The sequence below is a fragment of the Chinchilla lanigera genome, unplaced genomic scaffold (genome assembly GCF_000276665.1).
Source record: "Chinchilla lanigera isolate Chin_1 unplaced genomic scaffold, ChiLan1.0 scaffold00005, whole genome shotgun sequence".
Taxonomy (NCBI): domain Eukaryota; kingdom Metazoa; phylum Chordata; class Mammalia; order Rodentia; family Chinchillidae; genus Chinchilla; species Chinchilla lanigera.
In genome coordinates this window covers 23,628,226-23,647,092 of record NW_004955406.1, presented here as the reverse complement: position 1 = coordinate 23,647,092, position 18,867 = coordinate 23,628,226, and the positions used below count along the sequence as shown (strand labels likewise).

At 41.6% G+C, this 18,867-nt stretch overlaps 1 pseudogene; it reads right to left on the bottom strand.

Moving 5' to 3' along the window:
- Positions 1-7,213: 7,213 nt before the first annotated feature.
- The window catches only part of LOC102025433, a 30,682-nt pseudogene continuing 19,028 nt past the window's right edge, over positions 7,214-18,867 (bottom strand).

Here is an 18,867-nt window from a genome sequence, read left to right as displayed (position 1 = left end):
TTGATCCTCCTGGTGCCCTGAAATCATTCCATTTGTCTCTTTTATTTAGCCTTCTCCATCCACTTGTTTGGGAGATGGCAGACCTGATCAGTTTGCAATAATTAAGGGATAATATTAACTCAGTAGTGCCAGGATTTGGGTTCAATCCTAAGTACTGCAAAAAAAAAAAACTATTGAAATTTTGCCACGTGTGTTATTTAGATTGTGTGTATTTTGAGATTTCCATCTATCTTTCATTTGACATTTAATTCCACTGTTGAATGATTTCTATTATTTAAATTTGTTAATATGTGTTTTATAGACCAGAATATGGTCTGACTTGGTAAATTTTCCATGCCAGTCTAAGAAGAATGTGTATTCTGCTGTTACTGGATGAACTAGTCTGTAAATGTCAATTATATCTAGTTGACTGATAATGTTGCTGAGTTTAACTGTGTCCTTACTGATTTTCTGCCTGGCGATTTATCCATTTCTAATAGAAGGGAACTGATATCTCCAACTATGAGAGTGGTCTTATCTGTTTCTCCTTATAGCTCTGTCAATTTTTGCCATACAGTCTAATGTTCTAATGTTAGGCATATATGTGTTAAGAATGGTTATATCTTTTTAGAGAATTGACACCTTTATTATTACATAATGCTCCTACTTATCCTTGACAAACTTCCTTACTTTACTCTGAAATCTGTTATGTCTTAACACAGCTACTCTTGCTTTCTTTTGATTCATGTTAGAATAGGCTAGCTGTCTCCATCCACTCACTTTTAATCTATATTTTTTTTATTTAAAGTGGTATTTTGTTGTTGTTTGAAACAGGATCTTGCTATGTTGGTCTTGAACTCACTATGTAGCCCAGGCTGGCCTCAAACTCAAGGTGATCCTCCTGCCTCAGCCTCCCGAGTGCTGGGATTACAGGTGGGCACCACCATGCATAGCTAAAGTGGTTTTTGCATAGACAGCATATACTTAGCTCTTATTTTTGATCCAGTCTAACAATTTTTTAAATTAATTCATTTAGACCATTGATGTTCAAAATGATCATTGATATAGTTGGTTTAAAATCCTCTTTGTTTCATTCATTTTTGTCTTCCATTCTCTTTCTGCCTTTTGTGATTTTAACAGCTTATATTTTTCATTTTCTCTTCTTCAATAGCACAATGCTTACACTTTTTATTAGTTTTTAGTAGTTGTTCTAGAGTTGGCAATATACATTTACAACTAATTGAAGTCTACTTTCAAAAAACACTATGTCATTTCAGGTATAATGCAAGGACTTTATAATAAAAAAATCTTGATTCTTTCCTCCCACTCCTTATAACACTGCTGTCATTCATTTCACTTTACATAAATATATAAAGAGGTAGATTGTTGCTATTATTATTTTAAACAAACTATTATCTATTAGGTCATTTAAAAATAGTAAATAAGGTATAGCTCAGTGAGAGAGTACTTGTCTAGCATATATGTGGCCCTGATACTACAAAAAATAAGTACATCAATGAATAAAATACTAAAAATGTAAAGTTTTAATTTTACCTTTGTGAGCCAGGCGTGGTGGTGCATGCCTGTATTCCCAGTGCTCAGGAGGCTGAGGCAGGAGGATCATTGTGAGTTTGAGACCAGCCTGGGCTACAAAGTGAGCTCAAGGCCAGCCTGAACTGCATAGTATGATCCTGTCTCAAAAAGACAAAAAATAATACTACTACTAATAATAATAATAATTTTACCTTTGTGTATTCCTTTGATGTGCTTTTGTTCTTTATATACTTCTGAGTTTCTAACCTACATAGTTCCCCTTCTCCCTGAAGACCTTTTCAGCTGGATATGGTGGTGCATAAGTCCAGCTCTGTAGGAATGAGGCAGGTAGACAAGAAGTTCAAGCTCAGCCTGGGCAGCTTAGTGACTTGGGAAGAACCTATCTCAAAATTAAGAGTTAAGAAATGTCTGGGAATGTAGCTCAGTACAAAGGCCCTGGATTCAATCATTAGAACTGCAAATGTTTTTGTTCTTCCCCTCCTTCTCCTCTTCTTCCCCTGCTTTCCCTTCTTTCCTTTCTTCTTCACTTTCTTCTCTGCCTCCTCTTGCCTGCCTCGCTATCCCTCCTTCTCCCCTCCCCCACTACTTCTTCCACCTCCCCTCCCCCTTCCCTTTCCCCTTCCCCTCCTCCACTTCCTCCTCCTTCTCCTTTCTTCTTCTTCTTTGCCCAGTAGTTCTGCACACTGAACCCGGGGTCTTCACACTGAACTGCATCTGCAGCCCATTTATACTTCTTTTTTGTACTTTGAGAAAGAGGCTCATGAAGTCACTAAGTTGCCCAGGCTGGGCTCAAACTTGTCATTGTTCCACCTCAGACTCTCAGAGTGCTGGGACTTATTTATTTATTTATTTATTTTTGTCTTTTTGAGACAGGGTCTCGCTATGCAGTTCAGGCTGACCTTGAGTTCATTTGGTAGCCCAGGCTGGTTTCAAACTAGAAATGATCCTCCTGCCTCATCCTCCCGAGTGCTGGGATTACAGGTATGTGCCACCACACACCCGGCTCGAGTGCTGGGATTTACGAAGAACTTCTTTTAATATACCTGGGAAGGCAGGTTTATAGGCCGTGGATCCTCTCAGTTTCTGTCTGAAAAAGTCTACACTTTTTTTTCTTTTGTGGTCTTTTTGAGGCAGGGTTTCACTATGCAGTTCAGGCTGGCCTTGAGCTCTCAGTGATCCTCCTGCCTCAGCCTCCTGGAGTTCTGGGATTACAGGCGTGCACCACCACACACGGCTCTTTTCCTTCATTTTAGAAAGTAATCCTCAGTTGGTGTTGTCCCCCTCCCCAAGTATTTCAATCTACTCTCTTCTTGTCTACATGATTTCTGGAAAGTCAGATGTAATCTTTTGTCCTTTATAGATAAGGTATTTTATTTCTTGGGATCTTTTTCAAAATTGTTTTTGTACTTTTGATTTTCTGCAGTTTTAATATGATACGCTTAGATATAGCTTTCAGTTTACATACATTACCTGTCTGGCTTTGTGTGTGAGTGTGTGTGTGTGTGAGACACACACACACACACACACAGAGAGAGAGAGAGAGAGAGAGAGAGAGAGAGAGAGAGTTAGCTGAGATTGAACCTAGGGCCTTTGCATTGAGTTATATGCCCAGCCTCACCCTCCTTTTTTAAAAATTTTGAAACAAGATCTCACTGGGTCACTAAATTGTCCAGGCTGGGCTTGAAATTGTGATTCTCCTGCTTCAGCCTCCCAGAGTGCTGAGATTACAGGCATGGACCACCACACTTCATTGCCTATCTGATCTTGCACGCTGTTTATTTTATTCATAAGAGCAAGTGTGCCAAACTGCTGCCTTAAGATCTGGACATCTAGTAACGCAGAACCGCCAGATTATAAACTTGTAATATTATTATGTAAGCTCAAGCAATACTTTTCATGACTTGATTTTGTGAAGCTCAGCTTGGACTGCCCAGGTGATAACAGAGCACTGGTGCAGGAGTCGGCTCTGCTGGTTGCATCTCTCCTTACTAGGATACAGCACCCAACATCCACAACTTAAAAGAGAGGTTTACTTGGGGCCACATTTTCAGCCCACAGTTGGCTGGTCCAAGGCAGGAAGGTGTGGTGAAAGCGCTGGGAGGAGGAAATTTACTCACACCTCTGCGGCCGGGAAGCAGAGAGGAAAGAGAGGAGCTGGAGGGAGGTGTAGAGTCCTCATAATTCAATCAACTGTTAAAAGCCCTGCCTTGGAGCAGCACATGAGGCTCTCAGAGGCCATTTAGATCCATCTGGGAGCTAAATGACTCCCGGCATCTGGGAAGCAAATAGCAGGGGGAGACCAGAGAGGAAGGACCAGGGAGGAGATTTAGTCCCCTAGGTCCTGCACACGGGAGCAACTCCCTCCAACCAGGCCCTACTTTTTAACAGCCCATTCCTTGGGGAGGTTAGTTCTGTCACAATCCCGTCACCACTCTAGGGCTCTCTTAACCCAAATTGGCGATCAAGACTAACCCGTGCAGTAACCACTATCGCCTTCAGAATCTGCATCAGGAATTCCAACTTGCTGGAGGCATGGTGGTATGTGCCAGTAGGCAGGAGATAGTGTGGACAATGTCCTGGTCTTAGGCTCACAGCAGACAGGATGCCTTCCTGTTCTTGAAGACCAAAGGAGCATCCTGCCCTTCCCATACTTCCTTGATGTTCTGGCATGAGCCTGTGAGACAAGCTCCTGTCCTTACCTCTGGCACGGGTCTGAGGAGTAACTGAGGGTAACCCCACCGTCATTATAATATCACCAAATTTACGGTTTTGACTGTCCTCCTGAGCTTTGGCAGCCATGCTGGCTCCAAATAGGCCCATATAAGTTCAAAAACTCCTTGAAATGAGCTTGGAAATTCACAATTAATTGGAGAAAGTCCCATTAGGTACCACCCAGACCCCAAGACCCAGGAAAGGTACAAATAAAATAAATAAATACCTCAAACCTAAACCAGATGGGCCCACTCTGAATCAAGCTCTCTTGGACTTTCTTACTGGCCTGCTCTCACTCTGTGAAGTGAATTTTCCTTTAATAAAAACTCTGCTCTACTTTGCTTCTGTGTATCCCACTCAACTCTTTGTTTAGAATACCAAAAACTTGGGTATCAGATGAGATAGAGACCACCTCAGGCAGTCATAGTTGGGGCTTTTTCAGATCTAAAGTGTGTGACGCTGGGATTGATTTATGGTGCGATGCTAAGGTTAAGGGCGCTAGGATTAAGAGTGTGAGTGCTACCTGCCCTGAGTAGCCTGGGTAAGATATAAGAGATAGAAAGAGCCGTGGTCATCCCTGGTTGCTTTGTCACCTTCTGCCTGCCATGAACTGTTTCTCCTCTGTGATGCCCCTCTGCCCTGCCACCCTGCCTTGGAGCCAGCCTATTCTGGACTGAAAGCTCTATGAACTATGAGCTAAACAAACCTTTCCTCCTTTAACTTTGGGTGTTGGGTATTTTGTCCCAGCAATGAGAAAAGTAACTAAGACAACATGTCCAGTGATATTTCAAAATAAAATTTTAAAAAGGCCTGAAGCGTAGTTCAGCCCTAGAGTAGCTGGCTGGCATGTGCTGAGCTCTGTGTCCGATCTTAACACTGCCACAAAAAATCCAAACTTGAGCCCTTGTACTACTTAGTGAAAATGAGTAATTTAATGTTTCATTAATAATTGTATTTAAAAAACACTTTGCCACATGTAAGCCAAGCAAAATTTGTGGAGAGGAAGAAGAGTAAGGAATTCTCAAATGTTTCTTATGAACACAAAAATCATATTACATAATAAATATCCTTAAGGTGCTTACAGTTTTCAGAAGATAAACATTCTTGGTTACTAGTGAAGCCATTTTCCTTTGTAAGTGAAATGCTATAGCTGCTAAGAGGAGGAGTCTATTTCAAACAAGGGGAATCTAAGCCTCAGAACTTGAAGGAAGGCAGGATTTTGATTAGCAGAGAATGGAACGTTCCAGAAAGAACCAAGTGGGCTGATAGACTCAAACTGCATAGCGTATTTGGAGAACTATAAGTAGCCTATGATGGATGGTGAGAGGCTGTGGTGATATAAGAGGCTAAAAAGTTAATCATTATAATATTGTGTCTCACTTAAATATGAAGTCAGGTTTCCAGTATTATACTATAAAGCCTACTAGAGCTTCTAGAAGAAAAGCAATACCATGGTGCTCAGTTTCACCCCTGTACTGGAGATGGATTAATTACCTCAGGTAGGAGAAGCAGCAAAAGTAGTAGTGTGTGTTAGTTGGGCGTGGGACCATCTTACTTTGGGGTCCTTTCTGAGCAAAAGACTTTATCACTGGAGGTGGAAACACAATTGACAAAGAAGTCAGCACATCTTGGCTACAGTAGTAGAGAGAAAACACAGACCTTAGCTCAGAAGAGTTGTACAGTCTTGGTCATAAACTAAGAGTTGAAATAGGCAAAGATCCCAGCAGAGAGAGTGTATAGAGACACTCTCAACTACAGCTTAGGGGATGTTCACTTCTACACAGTGTGGGGGAGGAAGAATCAGCAAATTGATCAGAGAAAAACAGATATAGTGAAGTCAAATGTCATAATACATCATTTCTACACATTAGTTCTGTTAAGCATTTAGTTTCAGATCTAATACTTGGAGCTGGGTGTGGTGGCACATGCCTGTAATCCCAGCACTTGGGAGGCTGAGGCAGGAGGATCATTGTGAGTTCGAGGCCAGCCTGGGCTACAAAGTGAGCGCAAGGCTGGCCTGAAATACATGGCAAGACCCTGCCTCAAAAAGAGAAAAAAAAGATCAAAAAAAATCTAATACTTGAACCGTTTCTCTGTACATTGGTTAGCAGGGCTAATTAGCATGAAATGCTCTTTATTAAGAGGTATATGATCTGTGTAGTAACAGTTGCTGAAATTTGGTATTTTTATGCAGCATTTTCTTTTTGCTTTGATCTCAACACAAAACAGAAGGATACTGAAATCTCGAAAGTCTGAAGACATTACTTGTTGAACCATAGTTATACATAACACTGTAGTATTAAAACCCTTTTGAAATCTGTACCAGTTACAGACTTCTCATATCAGGATAAGACTGCTTGGGAATAGAAATGAAAAAGATAGCTTTGAGTTTTCTGTGTGGTGCTGGTAGGAGAGGAGAAATTGTAAAATACCTCTTTGCTTCTCACTAAGGAGGGCAACTTGGAGAAATACCAGAAGGTACTCCAACTCATTCTTTAGTGAGGTGTGAGCGCTGGCTTCAGCTTATGCTAGATGGCCATGGCGCTGATTTCGTGTGTGAAACACAAAACATTTGTGTTTGAAATGTTTGTGTGTGAAACACAAAACATTTCATACCATCAGCTTATGCTAGATGGCTATGGCGCTGACTTCGTGTGTGAAACACAAAGCATTTTCATTTTCATACTGTGATCTAAGTCTAATCACAAGCTACATTGAGATATAAAAAAATGTTTTGGCTATGTTTTATGCTTGATGCTTGAGTTGCAGCACCAGTCTGTTATTACTTATTAGTGAAATGAAGTATAGTCCTGCAGATAAGTACCAGATAAGAGCCTGTCTGGGTAATCTGATTAAACTAGAACACTAAAAAACAAGTTATTTCTACAGAAGTCTGTAAAAGGAGCAAAAAATCAAACACATGCCTAAATAAATGGTTCAAAGGGAAACCAACCCGTCACCTAATGGGTCACACGGTATTTACTGTATCGCAGTCCCGTTCACCACTAGGCTGCAACTGGACCACAACACTGTATTCATTCACTTCATTCTCCGCCTCACTGCCGTCAGTATCTTCGTGGTCATCGTCCTCAGAGTCTGAAGATTCTGTCATGTTCTGAGGAGAGTGGGACTCCGACAGAGCCCCAAACGACTGGGCACTGATCTTGCTAAAGGTCTAAGCAAAGGGGTGTGTTCTGACACCTCATTTTGTTCTCCACTACTGTCTGTGTCAGTCGGAATCACCTTGAGAAGGAACAACTTTTTGCTTGCAGACCGGACAGGTTTTCTTGGTTAGAAATCTTGTATAGCCAGGGGTCTATACATTTACAGTGATAAGCATGGGAACAGGGAAGGATTCTGATTTGTCTCCATCTTCATATTCATCCAAACAAATGGCACACACATCGTACTCATCTCCTTTCTTGAATTTATGTACAGGGAGTTTCTTAAGTTGATCTTTACCAGGTCTGTTTCCTCTAGCTCTATGTCTGTCCTGGACAAATTTTGTGATCATAAAAATGACTATTAGGATGAGACAGATGCCCACTATAATAAGGAAGGGAATAGGATAGTATTCTAGAGGAAGACTAAATTCTGGAACTAAGATAAAGTATAGCTTTATTATTTATTTATTTATTTGTCTTTTTGAGACAGGGTCTCGCTATGCAGTTCAGGCTGGCCTTGAGCTCACTTTGTAGCCCAGGCTGGCCTCGAACTCACAACGATCCTCCTGCCTCAGCCTCCTGAGTGCTGGGATTACAGGTGTGCACCACCACACCCAGCAGCATAGCTCTAAATTGTACAACTTTAACAGACTGAATACCAATTTTGTTCCAAAGTTCTAGGTTAGAAGGGGCCTTACTCTGGGGATTTCCAGTAAATTAAGTCCCATCCCTTGACCAAAAGATCAAAAGGAAAATAAATAATGATGAAGAAAGGAATCTGTTAGTATTTCTACCGTAGGAAGACGAGGGACCAGCGTCCTAGTCAGTAGACCTGTCTCCAGGGTACTGATGTAAACAGGGGACGAACTGGGGCAGGGGTCAGAGGGGTGCAGGATTAAACCGCCTTGGTCAAACTGTGGTCTGGTTGGGCATTGTCTCAGCTCTGGTTCTGCTACATCCTCCTTGCCTGAGGGGGCTATCTGGTTCTCATCATAAGATGATTGCTCCCACATAGGGGTGCAACTCACCATGGGGACTTCCCTGCACACCTCACAATACCTGGCAGGTTCACAGCAAGGATGAGACTTCAACATGTTGTTCCAGGAGCTTGGAACAAGAGGTTATAAAAGCTGACAGTTGGCAATCTGTTCATTATTACGTCCCTACAAATCTTGAAAGTACCTTAGTTCCTCTCGGTGTCTTCGGCCTTGGAGGGCAGGATTCCCAGCTTTAGGTGAAACACTCTGTAAGAGATTAACATGCCTAGGTGCAGAGTTGAGCATGAGTCTGATTCAAAGTTTTAAAGTGGTAAAGGAGACAGATACAAAACGAGGCAGAGATTGCAAACTTTTATCTGGCTTTTAAGTACCTACTGGGAATCTGCAGGCCAACGTGAAAAGTCTATTATTTTTACTAAAAGTAGCTTCTATGTTCTTGTTATCATTTTAATACAAGTAATTGCAGGTGAATTTTTCTTTCTACATTTGTCTTGCCTGGAGAGGGATAACTGTAAGTTGATGGAGCCACATACAGGTGCAGTTTGATATTAGGAATCTTTGCTGAACTACAAGAGATAAGTTTAAACTATTAGAAGGGAGCAGAGGGGCTGGGGATTTAGCTCAGTGGCACAGCACCTGCATGGCAAACGCGAGGTCATGAGTTAGATTCCCAGTCCAGGAAAAGAACCAAAAAACAAAAAACAAAAAACAAAAAAAAGAAGAAGAAGGGAACAGAAACCAGGCATAGCAGCACATGCCTAGAATTCTAACACTCTAGCAGGCTGAGGCAGGAAGATTGCAAATTCAAGTCCAGCCTGGGCAATTTAGTGACTTAGTGAGATCCTGCCTCGAAAGAAAGAAAGAAAGAAAGAAAGAAAGAAAGAAAGAAAGAAAGAAAGAAAGAAAGAAAGAAAGAAGAAAGAAGAAAGAAAGAAAGAAAGAAAGAAAGAAAGAAAGAAAGAAAGAAAGAAAGAAAGAAAGAAAGAAAGAAAGAAAGAAAGAAAGAAAGAGGGATTTCCTGGGATTATAGCTCAGTGTGAAGACAATTCAGTCCTCTGTGTGTGTGTGCATGTGTGTGTGAGTGAGAGAGAGAGAGAGAGAGAGAGAGAGGGATAAAGGAGGAGATCAGAAGCTAACGGAGCTGGGGATTTAGCTCAGCGGCAAAGCGCCTGCCTGACAAGCGCAAGGTTGTGAGTTCAGTTCCCGGTACCGGAGAAAAACAAAAAAAAAAAAAAAAAAAAAGAAGCTAATGGAGAATGTGTCTGGAGAGGAAGCTGATGGCTCTGATTCTGGAAGGAAGAAACAACCTGTAATTAGAAGGAGCATTTAGGTTAAAGGAGAATAAACTGTAGGATGAGGAAAGTCCTGGAGGAAGATTTGGGAAAGCAGGTCAGGAAAGGAGAAAAACAAATCTAAGGTACAAAGAAGACAGAAAACTACTCATAAAGACCCTTTAAAAGCAGAAAGGAAAAAAAAATAAAAATAAAAAAAATAAAAGCAGAAAGGAGAAAAACTGAAGAGATTATTTACCAATCATTATGACCTCTATCTAAAAGGGGTTGGAGAGTGAACCATCTTTGGCAAAGGAGGAGTGCCAAGAGCCTAAACATCTGCACGGCCTCTTCCCCCTGCTGTGAACTCTCTTCCCAGCCACGCAGGGCGCTCATCCCTCCTCTTCAGGTCACTTCTCCACGAACCCCATTCTGACACTCAACCCGATTTCTGAGGTCTTGGGCTGCTCTGCCCTCTTTTTTTCCATAGTTCTTATCACTGTCAAGTATGCTACCTAATTTACTTACTATATATATATATATATAGGAATTTTTTAGTCTGTTTTGCTTACTTAGAGTACTGCCCGGTGCTTCATAAATATTTGTTGGCTCAATAAATAGAAAGATTGATGTTGAATGGAGAAAGAAAAAGAAGAGACAGTTTTTGGAAAACATGTAGTTTGGAATAGAGCGGGTATTTACTTGGCTCGAATGAGTCCAATTGGTTGCTAACATAGTGACACTTGGTTCTAGCAGTTGGTATTACCTGCTACTCGGGCAGCCTCAGCCTCTTGGCACACTCAGGCCCTCGGTCAGCAATGGGAGGGTAAATGCAGAGTGCATCTGGGGGCCTCTCTCACACACTGCTCTAGTGCTCTCTATCTGTTCCAGGTTGGTACCTCTGTGTTATCCCCTAAATTTTTAGAATATTACCATTAATATAGATGATGTTAAAAAGTCAGTACAACCCAGCATGGTGGTGCACACCTGTAATCCCAGGGCTCTGGGACACTGAGACAGGAGGATTGCAAGTCTGAGCCCTGCTTTCTCTCCCAGCCTGGGCAACTCAGGGATTTAGCAAGACTCTGTCTCAGAATAAATAAAAGAGGTTGGGGGTGTGTAGCTCACTGCAAAGGCCCTGGGCTTGGTCCCCAGTCACACACACACACACATACACACACACACACAAATCATAAAGGAATGACCAGGAGGATTACTGGGCAGCAGTATGGTCCCTTTTAAGGTAAAAGGTGTGGACTTATAGAAAGCCCCCCTACAGCATTAGGCTAGGAACCAGCACATAGAAAGTGACAATCAGAGATAATCGCAATGGAGCAGATATGAGCCTGAGAGCAGTGGGTGTCTGGAGATTTTAGGTGATAGGAAGGCATTTCTTTGAGATTGTTGATAGCGGAATCCAAGTGAAGGGTTGAGGCCATTAGGAGTAATGACATTTAACCACACCGATGGGTTAAAAGAGAACTCTGGAAAAGACAAAATGTATAGTGGTCGCCCCTTTAAAACTATCTGGAAAGAGAAACTTTTCCCCTACCCTCTTAGAGTCAGCTCTTGGCAGCCTGCAAATTAAAATAGTAAAAAGGGATTAGCAAGAGAAAAGGCAGCTTTGAGCCGGGCTTGGTAGCGCATGCCTGTAATCCCAGCACTCGGGAGGCTGAGGCAGGAGGATGGTTGAGAGTTCGAGACCAGCCTGGGCTACAAAGTGAGCTCAAGGTCAACCTGAAGTACATAGCGAGACCCTGTCTCAAAAAGACAAAAAAAAAAAAAAAAAAAAAAAAGAAAAGGCGGCTTCAGTCGCTGAGCTACAGCGTTCACAGAACATGTGACTTAAAGATTTGGTTGGAACTTTTGACCTATGCACCACCTTCCCCAGGGAAGGAGTGGGAAAAAAAGCACTTACAAAAAAAAGTGACTTTTTGGAAAGACTAATGGGCTCCTACAAGAATAGGTAAGAGAGAAAACAGTTTTGTGACAATGCCTACGCTGGTGTGAGATACAGATTGAGCTTCTCTGATGATATGTCAATCTTCCCTCGCTGCACCCAGCCAGTGGACTTACAACTGACTTCTCAGTTCCTTTTGGAAGCTCTGCTTTTAGGCAGAGAAAAGAATTCAACAACTCAGATGCCTTCTGCTGAAAATCATTAAAACATTTTTTATTAGTACATATTTGCCATACACAATGATCACATTCATCATGGAGAATTTGTACCTGTACCTGATATACTTTAATTCTTTTTCCCCCATTTTCCTCCCCTCCCTCAATGTTTTTTCTCCTCCTCATCTTCACAAGCTTTGTTTCCACATTTTCCCTTCTATTCTTTGCTTTTTTAAAATCTCTTTTCTCTTCTTTCTATTCCCTGTGCCCCTCCCTTGCTCTCCTTCACTTTTGAACATGTTCTTCCTACTTCCCTATATCTATCCTGCATTTTCTCCTGACTTACCTTTTGGATTTCTCACACAAGAGAAACAATGCAATATTTAAACTTGTATGCCTGATTTATTTCACTTAAAATTAGGGTCTTGAAGTGCATCCATTGACCAAAAATGACTCGTTTATCCTTCTTTATGACAGAGTAGTACTCCATTGCACAAAAAATCCTCACATCTTCTTTATCCATTCATTGGTTGATGGGCATCTGCACTGTTTCCAAGATTTAGCTATTATAAACTGTGCTGCTATAAACATGAGTGTGCATATATCACTGTGGTATGATGCTTTTAATTCTTTCAAAAAGATACCAAAAAGGCAAATAACTGGGTCGAATGGGATCTCTAGTTTTAGTTTTTTGAGGAATCTCCACTCTAATTTCCACAGTGGTTGCACCAGTTTACACTCCCACCAACAGTGGAGAAATGTTCCTTTTCCCCCACAGTCCTTCCAACATCGCTACTGGTTGATTTCCCAATGATAACCATTCTTTCTGGGGTGAGAGGCAATCTCAGTGTTGTTTTAATTTGCATTCACGAATGACTTGTGGTGTTAAACATTTTTTCATGTATTTATTTGCTGTTTGTATCTCTTCATCTGAGAAGTGCCTATTCATTGCAGATGCTCATTTTTAGAATGGATCTTTGAATTTGGGGGTCTGATACTTTTGAGATCTTTATATATTCTAGATATTAGTCCTTTGAGAAATAGCTGGCCAGGTGTGGTGGTGCAGTATCCTAGCACTTGGGAGGCTGAGGCAAAAGGATTATTGTGAGTTTGAGGCCAACCTGGGCTACATAAGTGAGCTCGAGGCCAGCCTGAACTGCATAGTGAGTGAAGGAAGGAAATGTCTTTTCAGAAGTGTAGCTGGCTTTTTGGGTCTTGTCCCAGGATCCTTCTCCTTCTGCTTATTAGGTATGAAAGGTTGCAGCCTGTTTGGCCTAGCACCCAGATCTTGATACGGGACTGTAGTATTGTGTATGTCCCTCAGACCATCCGGGCATACAAGGAATCATAACTAATTAACTAATCATAGCAACTATGTCACCTTGGGTAAAGTAGTACATCTGGTAATAATAGTAGCACCAAACACAGTCAGGGAAAAGGCAAACTGTGATAACAGTTTGCCACACTTAACCATAGGCATAAGATTTATATACCAAAATCTAAGACAAACCAGAAAATTATATACAGTAAATATTCACTCAGTAGAGCAATCTTACTCTAAAGAGAATAGACTTAAAGGGAGAAGAAAAAAATAAATAAGGATAAGAGAGTAGAAGCAAGGCTGAAGGACAAAGAAAGATTACCCAAGCTTTAGGAAACTGGTAAAAAAGCCAGGAGGGAAGGAAAGAATGAAAAAACAAAGACAAGGACAAAACAAAACAAAAACCTACAAACGCTGTTCATTTGCACAACTAAACAAAAAAAGTCAGGAAAAAAATGCCAAACAAACAAAAATTTTAAAAAGTAAAGAAAACAACAACAACAACAACAAAATAAGAAGGAAGAAATTTCTTTGCGATTTCCAGCCTGTGGTTATCTTCTGGGGTCTACAGCTTTGTGACCGTGTCCAGTTCAAGGTCTGACTCTGCCCTCACTGGTAGACAAAAGAGGCAGTCAGAGCCCAGATCCAAGCTGGATAATCCCAGCAAGCCAGCAGTAAGGTTAGGGTGTGGTGTTGGTTCCAATAATTTCAAATCCATGGCAGTTCAGGCTGAGCCTGACCTCTGGCTGTGGGATTGGGACCGGAGTCATTCAGCTTATAACAGTTTGTGTATCTCTTGTCAGCTTGACCCTGGCTCCCTGACCATGGAGGTCCACCATGATTGTCCCTTACCAGTCACTGTTGCAGTGTAACACTGGGGGCCCTGAGATGGAGCCATCTTGAGGCTGCTCTGAGCCTGGGGATCAGTTTGGTCCCCCACAAAAAATGGTGACCACTCAAGCACTCCTTCTAGGGGACACAGCAGTCGCTTGTACTGGAGTCATTCACCAGTGGTTGTAGTACACAGCATCCACCGCCCCATTCCACTGGTGTACTTTTCTCCCTGGAGGCCCCTGGAGTCACCTGCTCTCACTGTGTCTCTGTAGATTTAATCTTCCTTTCTCACACCATGAGCCAGAAGCCAGGAAAAAGTAGAAGTTGCCTCTTCCCTTTGCTGTGTTGTAGTCTGTCTTGTCAATTTCTTTGTAGATCCTTCAGATCCTTTCTGGGTCCTAGGGACCTACAGCACTCCTTCTTTTCTTCCCCAAGTTGTTATTAACCACTGTCTGTATGCCAAATCTTGGAGAGGCTGATTCGTTACTGCGTACTGCACCACTATCTTCCTGGAAGTCCCTCTCAAAATCGTTGTTAAGCTATAGTGGCATATTCAGGACCCCTTTGCTCAACTCATTTGAGTTTGGGACTAAAAGACTAGAAAGACCACTGGGCACAGCATACCTATAATCCCAGCACTCTGGGAAGCTGAGGTAGGAGGATTGCAAGTTTGAACCCAGCCTGGACAATTTAGGGTTTAGCAAGATCCTATCACAAAGCAAAGTGAAATAAAACAAAACAAGGTTGGGGATGTAGCTCAGTGCACCCGCCTTGGGTTCAAACCTTAGTACCAAAAAATTTAAAAAGATAAAATAAAAGCAGAAAGGCAATATCAACTTCAGTTATTTTTCCCTGCTGTCATACGTTCAGAGAACCTTGCCTTTCAATACTAAATTGAGACAATACCTCTTTATCATGAATTGTTTTGAGCATTACAGATCATAGCATAGTCATAGAAGGCATAGCACCTACTCGCAATATGCTCATCATCTAGTCTGGGAGAGGCAAGCTTGATATTCTTTAAGCATGACACTTTTTAAGATTGTGTGCTGAAGGGCTGAGGTATAGCTCGGTCACAGAATGCTTACCTAGCCTGTACAAGGCCTTGAGCCTTATTCCTAACATTGAAAAATGTATAGATTATAAATGTAAGCCGGGTGTGGTGGCACATGCATGCCTGTAATCCCAGCACTCGGAAGGCTGAGGCAGGAGGATCGTTGCATGTTTGAGGCCAGCCTGGGCTACAAAGTGAGCTCAAGCTCATTCTGAACTGCATAGCAAGACCCTGTCTCAAAAAAAAAGATTATGACTGTAATCTGACTTTAAGTTTTATGAAACCAATATAAAAATAATAGATCTTTGGCAGCATCTGCTAGTCATCCCCTGTTGTGTTAGGTTCTATTACCAGTATACCCTGTGTTTTCAGTTCCTGTAGAGGAACTGTCTGCCAGTGAAAGTGCCACCTTGAGATTGTGTTGTAAAATGCCCAAACCCATTTCAAATTCAACATGTCTTCCACTGATGTGATTAGTCAGCTCAAACAAGCACCTGACCATACTTTTCCAAGTTGCCTCTTTGGAGAAAGAGGCTCTGCTAATACTTTTCCTTTGCCCCAGTGACAATTTCTATACCACTCCTTATATTTTTACATGTTATTTTTGTTTGCCGTTTAGCTTTCTAAGGTTCTTAGCAATTGGTAGTACACAGATCTTGTTTAGGATTCTGCTCTAAATCACACCGAGTATCTGTGTGATTTTAATTTAACTAGAGCCTGCTTTTCGGTCTCGACACACATTTGCCTTGCTGTGGCAGGAGATATCATCTCTACAGAGGCAGATGATTTTTTTAGACACATTTGGGGTTGAAAGCACTATATTTTGGTAAGAAATTATGTAGGGGGAGCTCCACTTGTATTATGGGAAGGGTCACGGGGAGGGAATGATATATTTCTTCCTTTGCTCATTATAATTAGCAATATTTGTATGAAAATAGATCTCTGTTGCTTAAGCGTTGCTCAGCTCCTGCTGATCCAGCTCTCACTCACAGGCATCAGCCTTTGTGATATAATAGTCAGTTGCTGTGGAGATGATTATCCTGTCATGGAGAAAAGAGACTTATGAATTTAAATGAAGAATGAGCAGCAGGAGCTAAAGAACTGTGGCGTAAGCCAAGCGCTTCACCTAATTTAATTTCCTCTTGACTTCTTAATATATATTATGTCATGAAGTTGGATATATCAACTTAAACAATACAGTTTTGGGGTTAATGATGAAAAATGACACGAGGGAAATTTAAAAGAAAAAGCAAGATGTAATATTGACATTCCATCCAGCAGCAAGAATGAGTTATAGAAAATCAAACAATAATAAATACATACTACTAAGTTATACTCCATCGTTCGAATAAACAATTAAGCTATTTGGACAGTTCTATCGCCTTCTAACTTTTGATGGGTTATAGAGGTGACGTAGCCGTCATTCAACAAGTAGGAGGCAGAATGCTGAGGCAGAAAGAGAATGGCTTTTGTAGCAAACAGAACTAGTTTTTTTTTTCCGGTACCGGGAGTCAAACTCATGACCTTGCGCTTGCCAGGCAGGCGCTGTGCCGCTGAGCTAAATCCCCAGCCCCCTAACAGAACTAGTTTGAGTCTCTGCTCTGCCACTCACCAGTCATTGCCTGAATGAGGTCAGTTACTCCGTCTGAATGTCAGTTTCATTAATTATAAAATTGCAGTACATTGTAGGGTTATTTTCATGGTTATTCCACTGATATGGATTTGAATGGCTGTGGTATTTTTTGTTGTAGTTGTTTTGTTTCTTGTTTTTGAGGTGCTGGGTGCCGGATGGCAGGCAAGCACACTACTCCTGAGCTACACTTCCAGCCCTGCTGCCAGTCCTTCACAGCCAAAAACATTCATTCATTGGTCACTTCATTCATTCTGATAGGTCGGTACCTATTTTGTAGTAGTTATATTCTGAATATCATATCTGTTGAACAGGATAGACAATGCTACTATAACAGACAAATTATGATACTCGGTGGTTTAACACAACGATATGATATTTCTCACTCTCAGAGATTCTAATGTAGGTCCGGCAGCTCCCCTTTCTCATGTGGCTGTTGCTTTCCAGTCCAGGGTCATTATAGCAGGAGAAAGAAAGGATGAAGGGAACACACCAGCTTTTCACTTTCTTGATCTCAGACACAGGCTGTTTCTACTCATTGACAATTGGCCAGAACTGGTCTCACATTCAGCAGACTTAGCTGCTCATGTAGGGGAGAAATACACAGGTTAGAGGCGTTCACAGTAAGGCTTGCTGCCTTTCAACATTTTAGTGTCAGATGGTGGTGATGTGGGGAGGGAGGGAGCTGAGCCAACGTGTCAGGGTCCGCACTGTTACCATAAAGACATTTCTCAGTGAGTGGTCGTGAGCTGTTACATAACTTATTCCTTAGTGTACGTTTGGGACTGTATAAATAAGCATATCCTGAGCTCATCTTTACGTCTATGGTAGAATTATGGGCATTATGGAGCATGCAAAAGAAAAAGAGAATGAAGTTACTCCCTGGTAAATGTGTAGTCAGCTTCCCATCATGATGACAAAATATCTGAGATAATCAGCTTACAAGAAAGTTTATTTGGGTTCACAGTTTTGGAGATTCTAGTCCATGACTGACTGGCCATATTGCTCTGGGCTTCCGGTGAGGTAGGGCATCATGATGGGAGCGCTCGACAGAATGAAACTGCTCATCTCACAGCCAGGAAACGGAATGAGAGAGGGCTGGGGCCCCACAGCTGTAGTGACCTGAAGACCTCCCACTAGGTCCTACCCTACAGGCCCATCCGGCCGGTGGCTTGCAGGTTATAATGAAAAATAAGTTTTGCTCCTTGCATACATTAACCATGTTACATATTTTATATGTGTTCCAAGATAATTTCTCTTCACTCAGTGTGGCTCAGGCAAGCCAGACATGTCCAACCCTCGGGTATGGGATCCTGTAAAAAGATGCACCTTTTCCCAACAGTGTCACCCTGGGGGCCAAGTCCTTAACCCACAGGCCTTTGGGAAACACTCAAGATCTAAACTACAGCATTAGACAAGGCAATAAATAAATGGAAAACTGCAAGAGACAATTTAAGAACAGAGCAGCATAAAATAAGGTGTTGATTTTGAGACACAAATTTTTAAAAAGTAGAACTCAGTGTTAATTCTCTACGGATGTTAAATAATATTTCAGCAGAGATTTAGGTACCTCAGCCAAGAAGTACAGACATCACAAGTAACGACCGCACTAGTCTTAGAGGCTAAGAAAATTTCCAGCCAGCTGCTTTGCACAAGGAGACGCCAGGAGTAGCCCGACGCTACGGGAATGGAAGGTAGATGAGATATACCCTGGGCTTCATAAAAGAGGCAGGAGAAGGCTAGGAAGGCAGAGCTCAAGATTCTCTGTTAGAGGCTGGGGATTTAGCTCAGCGGCACAGCGCCTGCCTGGCAAGCGCAAGGTTGTGAGTTTAGTTCCCGGTACCGGAAAAAAAAAAAAAAAAAATTCTCTGTTACCCAGTGAGGGGCAGATGAAGAAGAGCATTGAGCAATCATGTACTCATACCAAAAGCTTACAGGAACATTCGAATTTCATCTGCAATTGAAGTTATTATCTTTATATAGTTTAAGTATTTAAAAATTTTTTCTGTATTTGAGACATGGGTTACATTTTGGTAATTTGCTACTAGTTTGAATCTTAATATAATATTATTATTTTTTTTATTTTAAAGATAAAAGGAGGGAAACATTAACAGACATACAACATTTTACAACATATCACAAGCACAATACAGACAACACAGAGTTATAAACAAAGTGGCAGGGAATTAACAATGGTAGTTGTATTACCTATTGATATCTTCAAAGTGGCTTCTC